The sequence below is a fragment of the Zootoca vivipara genome, chromosome 6 (genome assembly GCF_965207765.1).
Source record: "Zootoca vivipara chromosome 6, rZooViv2.hap1.1, whole genome shotgun sequence".
In the NCBI taxonomy this organism is placed as follows: Eukaryota; Metazoa; Chordata; class Lepidosauria; order Squamata; family Lacertidae; genus Zootoca; species Zootoca vivipara.
In genome coordinates, this window is record NC_142589.1 from 9,575,237 (window position 1) to 9,590,222 (window position 14,986).

The window sequence follows — 14,986 nt, forward strand, 5'->3', positions numbered from 1 at the left end:
GGGGAAACCGGGAGACAACTGGGAATGCAAAGCCACATACATTTATCAAGTACAAGAATAAAAAAGTGAGTCAAATTACTTATCGATAAAGCCTCTCCACATTTTGTTTGTGAGTAAACAGGGGGTTTAGTGGGCTGTGAGGACGAGTTAACATAGGAGAAAAACTTATACCAAATTGAATAAAAGCGGTCTATTTTTGTTCGACCATTAAGGACTCCCCGTGTCAGGTGTTCTGGACGGTACAATGTCTCATTCCTTCACTAGTCACTCCCCCTGGAGGCGAGTCGGATTTCCAATGGGAAGCCACTGGCATTCTGGCTGCGGCAAGTAACCAGTGCTTTTATTCTAGGAAAAACGGTACTGGTAATGCGTACCCTAGAATACACCCCCCCCCCCGAAAAAGCACTGTAACTAAGAATTAGAGCCTGGACTTGCTTTCACGTCCTCTTCCCTCCCACTCCTCTTTCCTTTTGTGTCATGTCTCATAGACCACACCCACACCCACAAATTTAAAAGCATGTTGCTTCCTTCAAAGGATCCTGGGAACTGTAGTTTACTGTTCTCAGCAACCCTAAACAAAGTGCAGTTCCCAGGATCCTTTGGGGGAGGGAAATTGGATTTAAATCATGTCTGGTTTGGATGTGACTTTAGACTGCGAGGGTGTTCTCAGCGACATTTGTAAGCCTTTTTTGATGGAAGGGTGGCGTGAAAATGCCTAGTAATTAATTGCTCAGCTGAGAGGAGAATCCACATCCAAGAGCTACACAAACACATGCCTAATTAACAGGTTTAATTGCAATTAACTATCTCACACACATCCAGGAAAGAAAGAAAAATAGGGCACCTATTTACAGCAGATAAGATGCAAGGCTGATAAGGTCCGTTTGTTATTAAAGGAGTAATTCCATATGTGATCCTTTCCTCAGGGGAAATTGTTCAGCTGTTAGCTAGACAAACGTTATGAGCTGTGCAGATCCGTTGACATTTGCGGACATGGCCAATTTCAGTGGGTCTACTCTGAGTCAGACATAGTTGGAGACAACCTTACTTCTAATAAAAACATACGTTGCAGAGCCACTTTGCCTCATTTTCCCCCACGCATCAGCGAAGGAGTCCTCAAGACCACGACCCCCATAGACTGACTCAGCCCATCAGTGCCAGGACTGTCAACACTGGCTGGCAGCAGCAACTCCAGGGCTTCAGGCACAAAACATTCCCAGCCCTACCAGGAGATGCCACTGGGGATCTGCACCCGGGACACAAGCAAGATTTCCTCCACCACCGAACTAAGACTCTTCTCTTTCCACGGCTGTCACAAATCACAGGCAAATCTAAACATCCAGGGGTTCTGCGAGGGAACAAGGGTTAAGAAATCGCTTGCCTTTTTTGCAGGCGAGATTTTTCAGGCTCCCGCTCTGAGCAAAGGGAGTTGGAACAGAAGGTCTTTTACAATAAAGGATCTTTCCAAGGCGGAGGTTGGGGCTGGGCAAGTAGGAAAGCGGGGAGAAGGGACGACAGCACAAGCCTGCAAGACCCATCGCAACACTTGCCTGGTGGAGTGGTCCTTCCATGCAACCGTCCACTGCAGCTTGGAGTGTTTCTCCAGCTGGACAGGCTTTTTACTGCGCTCCAGGTTATTTACTCCGGCTGTCCACGTGCGCACACAGTGAGATTCTCAGGCTTCGCCGACCTTGCTTGGATCGAGTGCACAGCCACTCTCCAAAATGGACTCCCGCCAACAGCAGCAGCAGTAGCAGCCTCTAAGCCTCCGCTCTACAGCTATGCAAACAGACGCCACTTGGGCTCTCAGTAACTGCACATACAAAGCCAACCCCCTTCCCCCCCCCGCAAGGTGTGCATTCAAAGGCCCCCCTTCTGCTCCAACCAGAGCCCAGCCCACACCTGCGGGTGCCAGACCTGACCTGCCAATCGGAGGCCAACCCTGGCACATCCTCCAATCGGAGAGGCAGGGTTCTCTGCCTGCTGCTCCAATGGGCAGTGAAGATCCAGCCCTCTAGAGAAACCCTTCTGTTTGTTAAGCATAAACGCTCCTTTTGATTGTCTGGTCTGAATGCCCCGTTGTTTGTACAAGGGCCACTGTCTCTCTTTTACAGAATGTTTTAAGTTCTGAGAGCAGAGCTACATATTATTCCCTGCTGGCCCTCTCAAAAGGAATCAAAATTAGGGGTCCCCCTGCTTTTTATAGTAAAGACACCGCCGCCAAAAATGTACTTTTGTTATGCGTAAGAACCGCACAGTGTCTCGCTTCTTTTCATACTTAAGAGAAGGGGGAAAGTAAAGTTCTCCTGGCAGCCTGACAGAGAGAACCTATAGGGACTGTTTTAAGACCACGTAAAGTGACATTTGCCTGGCACCTCCTTCATATAACATAGGCAGGTGGTTAGAAAACTATTTTATTTTCTCAGGTTTTAATCAACACATTGTGGCTCTGGAAGTGCTATTGCTACACTATGTATCACTTTGTGCTGTATTCTCAGTTTTGTTGAATTTGTATGTAGCCATTTTACTGCATTTTTAATAAAAAAGGGATGGGGGGGGAGGAAGGAAACAATCACACAGCCTCAAAACCGGCAAGAAACATTTTGGCATCTAAAAGGCTAACTTGGGGTGGGGAACCTCAGGCTCCCAGAGAACAAATGTGGCCCTCTGGGCCTCTCTGCCTGGCCCTCAAAACTCTCTGCAGACCACACCCATCATAGGCCTTGCTCCTTCACACACCTTTCTTTTTTTCTTGGCCTGGCTGGAATGTTTTCTTTGAACCCCAATAATGCATTTTGCTTGTCTGGATGAAAGAGGGGGGTGTGAGAGACCATGCAAAAATCAGCCTACTGCACAAACAAGAAAAGCTTGCTGGATCAGGGCAACGGCCCCTCTAATCCAGCATCCTGTTCTCACAGCGGCCGCCCAGATGCCCCAATGGGAAGCCCACAAGCAGGACTTGAGTTCCAGAGCCCTCTCCCCTCCTGAAGTTCCCAGCAACTGGGGTGCAGAGGACTTACTGCCTCCGGCTGTGGAGGCAGGGCAAAGCCATTGTTGCTAGCAGCAATGATAAAATTTATATTGGCTCCCCAACCCACTTTTGCCTCTGGCCCTGCCCACCACAGGCATGTGGCCCTCAGAAGGTTGCCCTGATGGGAATAACGGCCCCCCCTGGGCTAACACATCCCTGGGCTGGCTTATTTGTTATGGCATAAGCCTTCCAAAGGAGTTTACACAGGGTGCCTGTGGTTGATGGGATGTGTAGCCCAGGCACCCCCAAACTTCGGCCCTCCAGATGTTTTGGACTACAATTCCCATCTTCCCTGACCACTGGTCCTGTTAGCTAGGGCAGTGTTTCCCAACCAGTGTGCCTCCAGATGTTTTGGGACTACAACTCCCATCATTCCTGACCACTGGTCTTGCTAGCTAGGGATGATGGGAGTTGTAGTCCCAAAGCATCTGGAGGCACACTGGTTGGGAAACACTGAGCTAGGGATCATGGGAGTTGTAGGCCAAAGCATCTGGAGGGCTGCAGTTTGGGGCATAGCTGCCAAGTTTTCCCTTTTCTCGCGAGGAAGCCTATTCAGCATAAGGGAAAATCCCTTTAAAAAGGGATAACTTGGCAGCTATGGTTTGGGGGTGCCTGTTGTAGCCCAAGGCAGCAGATTAGCCTTCTCCAATCTCAAAAAATAAATAAATAACCAAGAGCAGCAAAGATTCAAAGTCTTTCCAGCAATGCCCTGGCTGGCTGAGCTAATTGATTCTTACTGCCAAGTACCTCCTCAACCCTCACCCCTTCTTCCAAGCCTCAAAAGCCATCTAAGGTGAGCTGGGGGGCGAGGAATGTTTGCAAATTCTAAGAAGTCAGTTCTGCATAGGATTTAGCCCAGGATGAAAATTTCCATGTTGCTGGTTGCTAGGGCTTCTTTTTCCCCACTCACCCCACATAGCCCCATATCTTAGGAACACAGCGTGCTGCTGCCCCCGGCACCTCCATGTCAGAATGCTGGCATTCATTTTAGAAGCAGGTGGATCTTGGAAGGCCAGGGACATTTCCAAATCAATACCCAACAGTAAAAACAGCCGAGGTGACTCACAGAACATTTTACACTGGGTTCTCGCTTGTCCTACCCAGGGATGTAGTCAGTGCTAGAGCCCTAAGAAGCGCCAGCTGGATCAAGAGAACGATTGCCCTCTAAGGCCAGCATCCTGTTCTCACAGTGGCTAACCAAAATGCTGCAGCGGGAAGGATAGCAAGTAGGATCTGAGTAACTTCTGTGTCACGGACACACATTCCCTGCTTTAGTTACAGGTAGGTAGCCGTGTTGGTCTGAGTTGAAGCAAAATAAAAAAAAATCCCTTCAGTAGCTCCTTAAAGACCAACTAAGTTTTTATTTTGGTATGAGCTTTCGTGTGCATGCACACTTCGTCAGATACACTGAAACAGAATCCACCAAACCCTTATGTATATTCAGAGGGTGGGGTGGGGGTGATGGGAATGGGTGATGGGCTGATGGGAGTGGTAAACCTGTAGATGGCTGTTAACAACTGCTGATGACTGCAATTGGTCCTGGGGGGGGGGAGCAAGGGCTGAGGCATGATCAAGCTTTCTTTAGCGCCTCAGCCCTTGCTTTCCTTCCCCCCAGGACCAATTGCAGTCATCAGCAGTCGTTAACAGCCATCTACAGGTTTACCACTCCCATCAGCCCATCACCCATTCCCATCACCCCCACCCTCTGAATATACATAAGGGTTTGGTGGATTCTGTTTCAGTGTATCTGACGAAGTGTGCATGCACACGAAAGCTCATACCAAAATAAAAACTTAGTTGGTCTTTAAGGTGCTACTGAAGGAATTTTTTTATTCCCTGCTTTAGATATCTTTTTCACCTGAGCTTAGGATGCAATCCTCTGCTGTGTGGACATGAGAGGGGGAGAGAGAGAGAGAGAGAAACTCGCTTGTTCCCGTCACCTCAACTAACCTCGAGCAGCCTGACTGCATTCCTGCTGGAGTTATCACTGTGGGTACGGATCAAAGTTTGCTAAGAAGGGAGCCTGATCCTGGCTCCCTGACTGGGACTCTCTCCAGCTGGCAGCCACTCTGGAGAAAAAAGCAGTACTCCTGAACCAAGTACTTCTGAGCCAAGAACAATTACAACCACGGTGAGCAGAAACCAGCTCTGAAAGGGTTATGTGAGCAGCAGCTCTGCTGAGGAGACACCCAGATCCTGTTTCTCATTCCCGAAATGTGGATCTAATTTCAGGTGGTGGAATCGTGACCCCCAACTGCTTCTAAATGCATGGGCTGCAATTGTAACAGAAGCAGCGAACAGGGCGAGGGGTTAGCTTTAGTTCATGAGCATTGCTGAGCTGGATAGACCAAACGTCCGTTTAGCAGGGCTTCAAAAAAATTGCCGCTGGAAAGCTGGCGAGAAGGATGTGGAAAGGGGAGCCGATTGCCGCTGCCCTTGTTCCCAACACTCAGACTTGGAGGGCATGCAAGACTTGCCACACTTCCCTCCCAGGCAAAGCTGCAAATTGAACAACCCAAGTTACTACAGTGGTACCTTGGAAGTCGAACGGAATCCGTTCCAGAAGTCCGTTCGACTTCCGAAACATTTGGAAGCTCCTGCAGCCGATCGGAAGCCGTGGAGGACGTTCAGGTTCCAAAGAACGTTTGCAAACTGGAACACTCACTTCCAGGTTTGCAGCGTTCAGGAGCCAAAACGTTAGACTCGCAAGGCGGTTGGGATATAATAATGAATAAAGGTAAAGGTAAAGGGACCCCTGACCATTAGGTCCAGTCGTGATCGACTCTGGGGTTGCGGCGCTCATCTCGCATTATTGGCCGAGGGAGCCGGCGTATAGCTTCCAGGTCATGTGGCCAGCATGACAAAGCCGCTTCTGGAAAATCAGAGCAGCACATGGAAACGCCGTTTACCTTTCCGCTGTAGCGGTTCCTATTTATCCACTTGCACTTTGACGTGCTTTCGAACTGCTAGGTTGGCAGGAGCTGGGACCAAGCAACGGGAGCTCACCCCATCACAGGGATTCGAACCGCCAACCTTCTGATCAGCAAGCCCTAGGCTCAGTGGTTTCACCCACAGTGCCACCTGTATAAAGGATACAGCCCTGCATTTATACGTATGAGAGTTGCTCCTGCATAGCCCACAATGAAAACTGAAACTGAGCTGCACATGTTGGATCAAAGTATATGTGTAAAATAATATACCAAAGAGGCAAAAATTATGAGGGAAGATACCTAAAACTTGTGGGGTAGGGCTGAAGGGGCAAAATATTTCTTTAAAGTCGGCAAATTTCAAAGGGGTAAACATGATGAAATATGGCAGAGGAGAATTAAGAGGGGAATATGGAGGTATTTCCTGAGGGGTAACAGAAATATAAACAGGAAGGACAGGGTTTTTTTAAGCTGCTGGGCAACCATATAACATTTCCTAATAAATGGTAGGGTGGGGGGGGGGTTAAAAAAAAGATTTTTCAGAGAATCATAGAATTGTAGAGTTGGAAGGGACCTTGAGGGTCATCAAGTCCAGCCCCCTCTGCTTAAAAAGCCATCCAACCTCTGCTTAAAAAGCTCCAACAAAGTAGAGTCCACAACCTCCTGAGACCATTCCAATGTCGAACAGCTCTTATCGCCAGAAAGTTCTTCCCAATGTTTAGTGGGAATCTCCTTCCTCATCACTTGAAGCCATTGGTTCGAGTCCTACCCTCCGGAGCAGAAGAAAACAAGCTCCATCTTCCCTGCGACGGCTATGAAAAAGCCCTTTAGATATTTGAAGATGGCTATCATATCTCCTCTCAGTCACTTTTTTTTTTTGCAGGCTAAACATACCCAGCTCCCTCAACTGTTTCTCAAAAGGCTTGGTTTCCAGACCTTTGATCATCTTGGTCGTCATCCTCTACACATGTTCCAGCTTATCATCATCCTTCCTTAAATTGTGGCAAGCCAGGCGTCCTTCATCTTATCTCTGTGCAGCTGGTTCTTCCTGCCTAAGTGCAAAACCTTACAGTTGTCCCTATTGCAATTTGTTTTGTTGGTTTTGGCCCAGTTCTCCAATCTGTTACTACCAAATCCCAATTGTGGCTTCTGCAGCATTAGCTACCCCTCCAAGTTTGGTGCAATCTCCAAATTAGAAGAGCATCCCCTCGATTCCTCTAATTTGTTTATGAAGACGTTGAATGAAAACGGGCCCAGAACAGAATCCCCTGTCATCCCACTTTTGTCACTTTTTCCCCAGGATGACAAGAAACCATTCATGAGTACTCTTTGGGTTCAGTCTGTCAACCCGCTACAAAACCACCTAACAGCAACCTTATCCAGCCCACAATTTACCAGCTTCCATACAATAATATCGAGGGGGGGGGGTTGTCAAAAGCCTTCTTGAAATCAAGATACACTATGTACACAGCATCCCCCTGATCCACCAAGCTTGTAACTAAAAAAGAAGAAGAAATGAGATTTGTCTGGCATGACTTGTTTTGATAAGCCCATGCTGGGTCTCAATCATCACAGCATCCTTTTCTAAACGCTCACCATTTAGTTTAGTTGTATCTGGGTTTATAAAAAGTTATGTGGAGATACTGGTATTTCCTGAGGGTTGGGGAACCAGGCAGAGGGCCTTCTCGGTAGTGGCACCCACCCTGTGGAATGCCCTCCCACCAGAGGTCAAAGAGAACAACTACCAGACCTTTAGAAGGCATCTCAAGGCAGCCCTGTTTAGGGAAGCTTTTAATGTTTGATGGATTTCTGTATTTTAATGTTTTGTTGGAAGCCGCCCAGAGTGGCTGGGGGAACCTGGCCAGATGGGCGGGGTATAAATAATAATATATTATTATTATTATTATTATTATTATTATTATTATTATTATTATTATTATTATTATACAGGCATGGCCAAACTTGGCTGTCCAGCTGTTTTGGGACTACAATTCCCATCATCCCTGACCACTGGGGTCCTATTAGCTAGGGGTGATGGGACTCATAGTCCCAAAACAACTGGACGGCCAAGTTTGGGCATGAGGCCATTTTTGGCTTGCAGAAAAAGTTCTGACGGATTTACAAGAGGAAGAAAAGTCTGTCTTCCCTCCTTAACTTTGCAATATTACAATTAGTACAATATAGCAAAATAATAATATAATAATATAATTATTACAATATTATAATATCTTATATTGCGGTGCTTATGTGTTGCTATTGTTATTATAAATTGCATTATGCTAATCGTATATTATAAATATTATTTCTTTTAGTGGAAATAAGAGTGGGGGGAGAGGAAAGGAAAGGAGGGTTTAGCCTCCTCGCTTCCCCCTTTTTTACTTCCCAAAATGGTCTCTACCATTAATTAAAAACCTCTATGAGAAAAGGAGACGCCTGGTCGAGAGCCACACCCCCCCCCGGTTTTCCTGAAAGTTAGACCTTTCCACACAGGCACGCGCGCATCCCCCGCGCTCCCTCTCCTTCACTCACCTTTTCTCCGGCGTCTCCCTCTGTGGGGTGGGGGAGGGGAGGGTTGCCTGGGTCTCGATCCGAGGCGGGGGGGGGGGGCGAGAAGGAAAAAGTTGCTCACGCGTGCACGCACACAGACACGCTTTCGGTTCCTCGCTCCTCCCACCTCCTTGAAAATTTATGAAGCCACGCCCTCCTTTAAATGCTGCTTTGTGCCCGATTCCAATATGGCGGCCAATAAAGGGCTGCCCCGCCCCGCCCGGCTTCACGCCTCAACAAAGATGGAAGCCGTTATATCGTTGCCTGGATACCGTCCCAAACGCCTCGCTGGATAGCGTCCCAAACAAACCAATAATAACCAATGGCAGGAACAATTTCCCTTTAACTTGGTCAGCAAGGTCCAATTTCTCTCCTGTCATTATTATTATTTAATTAAACTTATTAGTCTATTATTATTATTATTATTATTCTAAAGTAACTCCAAGCCACACGTAGATTAAAAGCAACAAAACCTGAAAAAAAAAATCTAACGTACATATTTTTAAAAGGCAGGACTAGCATCCCACTCCCTGGAAGAGGCCATAGAAAAATTAAAAGCCAAAGGCATGACAGAAGAAAAAAAAAGTTTTTTGCCTGGTGCCTACTTGTTTATCTCTCTCTCTCTCTCTCTCTCTCTCTCTCTCTCTCTCTCTCTCTCTCACACACACACACACACACACACACACACACACACACTTCTAATGTTTCTGCCAAGTTTTTGTATTCCTTGGAGACCTAAGACACATGAACACCAACAGTCTTCTTTAATGATACTGCTTCTTGTTTTTAAGTTACATAAGACTTACAGACTTTTAAAACATTAGTGCTTAATATTTCAAATATCTCTTAAGTGCGCAAAACTTAAAAACCGTATATATCAGGCATCCCCCAACTTCGGCCCTTCAGATGTTTTGGACTACATTTCCCATCTTCCCCGACCACAGGTCCTGTTAGCTAGGGATCATGGGAGTTGTAGGCCAAAACATCTGGCGGGCTGCAGTTTGGGGATGCCTGGTATATATGCTTTGAAATAGTTGCTTTTAAAAGTCATGCTTTTAAATAAAGCAGCAAGCTCACTATAATCTGGCCAAAGGGTGCCTCAGGCAGCTGTTTTTTGAGTGTCAGAAAAGGGCCACAAATGAATAAGATACTGAAGGGTTGTATCTTTCCTACGTTCCAGAAGAGAAATTTCCGGGATTTTCTGTCTTGACTGCCAAATAGCTTGGGCTAGTCTAGGATACGGTATTCTTATTTTTATTATTTTCAGTTTATTCCCTGCCCTTCACCATAAGCTCCCAGAGCGAGTTACAACAATTAAATATATATATAGGATATAAAATATCGGTTCAAAATTACAGCCACAAGAATAAACACTTTTTGCTTCAGGAAGAGACGGCTCTTTCCACCTCAAACAACAAAATGTGTTAGGCCCGTTTATTCTGCATTGTACTGTACTTCAAAGCATGTTTTTCTTTGCTTATCCACCCTGAGAATTACTTTTTTTAAAAAAAAAATGCACATGACATGAGTTCATTGCATAAAAATAAGAAAAGTTCTAGCATAATCCTGCACACTGTCTTGTGGTGATTGGAGAGATGGAAGCTCTTTTAGACGGTGGTATCCGGTTTCCTGATGGACACTGCCAGGGCGAGCTAAATATAGTGGATTTAAAATAGCTCCCTTTGTCTAAAAGTGGCGCTGAAATATCGTAGTTGCTTCTGCCTGCAGTGAAACATAAGTCCGTTTATCTGCCTGAACCCTAGGTCATCACAAACCCGTTAAATAGATGGTGGTTACTTATTAACAAGACTTGTTGAACTCAGACGCCGAACCCTAATCATTGCAACATTCTATTCTGTTATTGTGTCTGCAAGGAAGTAAAACAAACCAACCACGTGAAACTTTCTGTCTATTTTCTGATTATTTCCCCATGCCGAGACCGCATTTAATAAATCATTTTTAAATCAATAAATCATTTTTTAAAATATGCTGCTTGATCGTAAAAACAAACAAAAAACTCAAGCAGTTTACAAAAAGAACGAAACAATGAAATTATCAGTAAAACACAGTGAAAAACAGCCGTATAAAATCTTCAAAAGATATCAACCATAAGCTTAAAAAAACAGATTAAAACACGTGTCAACAACATCCTACAGGTCTGGATAGGTTTGCCCAAACGAAAATGTTTTTAGCAGGCGTTGGGAAGAATGAGGGTTTGGTCTAATGTCAATAGGCAGGGAGTTGCAAAGTGTATGTGCTGCCACACTAAAATACTTATTTATTGCAAATGCAGAATGAGTACAATGAGTATTATTTATGTAGGACTTTTAATGTTGCCAGTTGCTCAGATTGGAGCAGTTGTGTAGGTGTACATATATGGCCTAAATAAGGCAATCTCACAGGTAAAATTGGCTTGCATGTTATTAATTCATATAATGAGATTGGGCTTGTTCACATGTTGCACTGAACACTGGTATGAAGTGTCCCTGTACATGACAAGTGTTTGTGTGAAACTGTGTGCCCTTGATTTGCACGCTCGGCTGTGTACTCCCTTGTTCGGGTACACAGACTATACATTCATATTAAGTCTTTACATTTAAATAACTGCATGAGTGTACAGCTCAACTATTTGTATACACAGGTACACAGATTTTGCGCTCATCAAAAGTAACATGTGAATGCCCCTATCTTGTGCTCCAAAGGGGCTCTGGGTTTCATCAGTGGGATTGTCTATCCTCTTGGAAACTCTGTGGTTACAGTTTCGAAATAGCTACTTTCCTATTTGGACATCTGGTGAGTAGGAATCGCCTTCTAAATGGCCGCGACAAGAAATATTTTGCATGAGAGGTGATACTGAGTGTGTGGGGGGGGGGGTTTGTGTGACCAGACAAACTAGCTTAAGCAGTATTTAAAAGAGGTCAAACAAATCCAAGGAGGTTACAGGTACTGTAGTTAGATATGTTGGTCTGCCGTAGTTGAAACAAAATTTTAAAAAATTCCTTCCGGTAGCACCTTAGAGACCAACTAAGTTAGTTCTTGGTATGAGCTTTTGTGTGCATGCTTGCACACTTATTCGGATACCCTATCCAAGGAGGATAGGCATTATCAAGTACCGTAGCCAAGGTGGTGTAAATGGAACCTTCACGTTCAGATGCAGACTACCTCTCTGCTGATGGAGATAAATAGGCAAGAGAGGGATGCTGCCTTTTCACAGCTTGTTTGTGGGCTTCCTGGCTGGCTAATGGGAGAGATGGATCTTCAGTGGGTTCTAGCAGGGAGCTCTTGCTATGATATTACCAGTTAAAAATGTGTCCTAGTAACATTGGTAGGTGTAATTGTAAGACTGCTGTGGACTCCTCACCCTCTGGACAAATACTCTCTTTCTTTCTCTCTCTCTCTCTCTCTCTCTCTGTGTGTGTGTGTGTGTGAGAGAGAGAGAGAGAGAGAGAGAGAGAGAGAGAGAGAGACATACACATGCATGAATTTAATGCACAAGTGGGCACAGGGCCTAGAGATTGCCACCCTGGTGCTGAAAGGATTTTCTTCCACTCTGAACATGTATGGATTTCACTGGGACCCCCTTCTGCCAGTTGAAAGCCTCCATCCTTTTAATAAAAGGGAGGGAGGCTGAAATTACAGTGACCTCCCCTACAGGGTTACTGTGACAATTGCATAAGCAGTGGTGGTTATCTGGCAGGTGGGTGGAGGGGGAGGAAAGCAGGTCAATGTGGAAAGGGCGAGGCAGTATCAAAACCCCTAACAGCAATTTCTAGGGATTTCCAAGAATGCTGCAAGATCTTGTTTGGCTGGCTTTCAAGGGCTGGTGTTACGAGCAACTGTGATTTATTTTTAGAACCGGGAATCTCTGGCTTGGTTCTGCAGGTGCAAAACTAGACTTTATTTCACCCGAGTCAAATACCCAGTTTGGCACACAGCCCACATACATTTGCGGAGAGAGAGAGAGAGAGGCTGGGAGCCTCAATGGCACCCCTCTGGAGGTTTTGCCTGCAGTAAAAAATTGGTCAGGGGTCCCTTAACCTTGAACTTTAAGAGAATGCAAGGACATCAGTCATCTGAAGAACAACTTTTGTGGATTTGCAACAGGTAATCTCACACATCTCCGCTGCCCCCTGCCCTACTCCAGCTCCTATAAAAAAATCCCCACGGTTGGAAGCGGCTTGGAAATATTAGGTGCACTTCCTCCAGGGTTTTTTTCCCTATACAAAAAGAAACAATCACACAAAATTACAAAGAGAAGGTGATGCTTTTAAACATGTATGTAAGGATTTATGCAAGATCCACTGGCAATTTGGGGATTTTCTTGTATACGTTATCATAATGTTATATTCGGTACTTAAATATTTCTTAATCTGTGGGAAGGTTTGGGTTAATGTTCTTTCATATGTCCCTGATTTGAATGCAAGATAAAATGGTACCATGCTAACAAATAAACATCAAATCTTTTTAGCTTTGCCTGTAGCTAATTTAAGTTGGCATGGGTTTTTTTTTTGTCATAGCAATTTTCAATATGTATCTTCAGGCCTCCCATAGGTGGCTTCTCCCCCAACCTCAATATTATTTATTCCATTTGTTCGTCATTTTTTACAAAGATGTGTCAAAGCATCTAACAAATCCATACCCCCCCCAAAAAAAAACCCACAAAAAACAAAAGCTACTCCACCCTACAAAAATGGGGACTGGGAATTTTATGATTCAGAGGGCTAGATCTTTATTTCCTGACACTCTGCAAACCAGCTTGGACAGGTGGGCAGGATCTGCCCCTTTTCAGCTTATAGAATCCCTGCAAAAGCTGATCTCGTTGCTCTAAAAACTCCCACCGGCTACAGTTTATCTCTTACCTCTTTTGCAAATTTCCTTTCTCTCTGTCACTCCCTCCCTCCCTCCCTCTCTTATTGGAGCCTGCCCCCTTGTGGCGAAGCAGATGTACAACCACAGATTATTCTTATTTTTTTAATGTAATTAAAGTGTTAGGCGCTAGGTGTCAGAAGAAAAGGTGGTTCAGGAGGGGAAAACCTTACAGCTCCCAGGATTGTGATATAGAAAAAATAGGGGTGGTTTGTTTTTGCTGCCCAACTCCCCAAGGGACTGAGTCTATGATGAATGGATGGAGGCAGGATGCAGTGAAAGCAAGGCACATATTTATTTTTTTCTGTTGCAACAGAGTTCCCTCCTCTCCTAGCAAGGAGGCAAGAGAGACCCAGAACCAAGAAGAAACTTCTTTTTTAAGGGTTTGCATTTTGGAGGGGAGAAGAATCTACAAACAGTCAGAAATTACATCACACATAAGGTGGGGTTGCTGTGGCTCAGGCAGGCCAAGGGGTGATATTCCTGAGGATTGGGCAAGTTTTACATAGTTCCAGACACATTTTACACAAAACATTCGCATTTGATAAGACAATCAGGATGCCCGTCAGACATCCCTCAATGTAGAACATCTGGACAAACAATGGCAATTAATACAAAGGAGGTTCATAGATATAGGAGAGGAATCCCTTCAGGAACTTCCCCAGATTGCTACCTGCCTACCTGTTCTCAAGTTTAAGGAGGCAGAGGAAATATTGAGTCTCTTTAGGAGAGCCATGATGGCTTTTGGATTGCCCTCCTGTACTATTTTAGACATGTGGTTTATATACTTACTATGTGTGTTTACCTTGTGCAATTATCAACATTTATTCTATATTTGAGACCTTAGAATTCTTTAAAAAAATGTATTTATTTGGTTTTTCAGATTAAACTTTTACAGTCACATATCCAACATACAACATAGAAACAAGATTCCAAGGAATCTCTTGGGACTTCCCTCCTCGGGTTCTATTTAGGGTTGCCAGACTCAATAGAGGACAGGACTTCTGTGCCTTTAATTGCCCTGCTCTCTTTTGAGTCTGGAAACCTTAAAGAGAAACCAGCAGCCCCTTTGCTTGGAAATTAAACAAAGGGTCTGCTGGTTTCTCTTTAAGGTTTCCAGAGTCCAGACTCAAAAGAGAGCAGGGCAATTAAAGGCACAGAAGTCCTGTCCTCTATTGAGTTTGGCAACCCTAGTTCTATTGTTAATCATTTCATCCTGCCTCTTTTATGAAAATCCAAGTCTTTTACCCCTTCATTGTGTCCAAAATTCACCATTAAACTACAATGGAGACCTTAGGATTCCCATAACAATTGGGAGGCGGGGTGCTTTAAATGTCGAGGGCATCTTGCAGCCTCAGTCTAAACCGCTGCGCAAAGCATATCGGAACGAATGCTTCGCCGCTGAGTTGCAGGCCTTCCCTTAGGAATGAATACAAGCAAGTTCCTAGTCCTTAGGGAGGACTCGCTTGCAGAGCCGCGCTTTCCCAGCTGCAGGTGGTCGGGGCTTCTTACGCGTACCCGGAAATCTCCCATGCAGAAAAAAAAGTTGGACCTCTCAATTTTTGTGTGTTTCGTATCTCTGTGGGCTTCGCTACCAGCACTTCCGTTTTTCGAC

At 45.1% G+C, this 14,986-nt stretch overlaps 1 protein-coding gene across 2 annotated transcripts in view; it reads right to left on the minus strand.

Annotated features, from left to right (window-relative positions):
• Nucleotides 1-8,630, minus strand: part of MTHFR (methylenetetrahydrofolate reductase) — a 31,107-nt gene extending 22,477 nt beyond the window's left edge. Inside the window, exons 1-2 of one of the 2 annotated variants that reach the window (XM_035120038.3) lie at nucleotides 8,488-8,630; nucleotides 1,551-1,779 (exon numbers count right to left, since the gene is read on the minus strand). The gene's annotated coding sequence lies outside the window, so the exon portion shown is untranslated. The remainder of the gene's footprint in view (nucleotides 1-1,550; nucleotides 1,780-8,487) is intronic. The other variant, XM_035120040.3, reaches the window with a different exon arrangement.
• Nucleotides 8,631-14,986: the final 6,356 nt, after the last annotated feature.